General features: G+C 42.9%; 1 protein-coding gene across 1 annotated transcript in view; it reads left to right on the top strand.

Annotated features, from left to right (window-relative positions):
* Positions 1-310: 310 nt before the first annotated feature.
* The window catches only part of LOC101863239 (multidrug resistance-associated protein 1), a gene marked incomplete in the record, with an annotated part of 65654 nt that continues 65069 nt past the window's right edge, over positions 311-895 (top strand). The window contains 1 exon segment of the mRNA XM_013091192.2: positions 311-679.

The raw sequence follows: 895 nt of genomic DNA, 5'->3' as shown, positions 1-895 counted from the left end.
TTAATGTTATTGTGAGGAACTGTGCCCAGCATACTGTCAGATTTTTATATAGTTTTTTGTCATTAAGAATTTAAGAGAGTAACGTGTGTGTGTGTGTGTGTGTGTGTGTGTGTGTGTGTGTGAACACAATCGACTCACACAACGCGGATGCACGAGATTTTTTAGTTTTAGGCGATATCCCGTGATTTCGTGAGCACGGCCGGGCTCTGTAAACCTACATTTGCTAGCAAGCCGGATCTAAATCGAAAAAAAAGTTTCTGCGATGGAGATAAGTTGTTTGTGAGGTAAGGAGAGAGGGGTTGGGACGGGAGTAAGGGGGGAGGGGGGAGGGAGAGAGGATGTACGGCAGAAGAGGAAATATGTGAGCTGGATTTGAAACAAGACAAGGGGTTATTTGTTTTATTGTGAAGCCTAAGCCTCGAGGTCAGTCATTTTATGACTGTTTTGTCTGTTGTGAACGAGTTGTGCTCATATTGAACGCGTGTTCCGGACAACTGAGCCTCGTGTGTGTTTAGTGAGTGAAGCAGAGCATCGCAAGACATTTTTTTAAAAAGACATTTTTTTCTTCGTTCGTGATTTGTTTTCTTTAGTTAATTGCAATGGCACAGGAATAAAATCCGTTCATCTGGAAAGCATCCAGAATCTGAATTGTTCCAGCCTTGTGAAAGGGATAATACAGGTAAGATCGGCAATGTAACCTAATATTCGATGCGCAGTTAGTTAATGTGCGTTGCAACAGCAGTGTGTTTAATATAGATCTAGAATCTAAATCTAGTATATTGGCATGCAGTTGCTCGCTTGTGGCTGTGGCTTAGCAATATTTTACCATAGGATACCCTGTGACAATGTATGCCTACCTGGAGATGGGGTGGTTGGGGGGTGGTTGGGAGGAGGA

Source organism: Aplysia californica, unplaced genomic scaffold (genome assembly GCF_000002075.1).
Source record: "Aplysia californica isolate F4 #8 unplaced genomic scaffold, AplCal3.0 scaffold00030, whole genome shotgun sequence".
In the NCBI taxonomy this organism is placed as follows: Eukaryota; Metazoa; Mollusca; class Gastropoda; order Aplysiida; family Aplysiidae; genus Aplysia; species Aplysia californica.
This window is presented reverse-complemented; position numbering and strand designations above follow the sequence as displayed.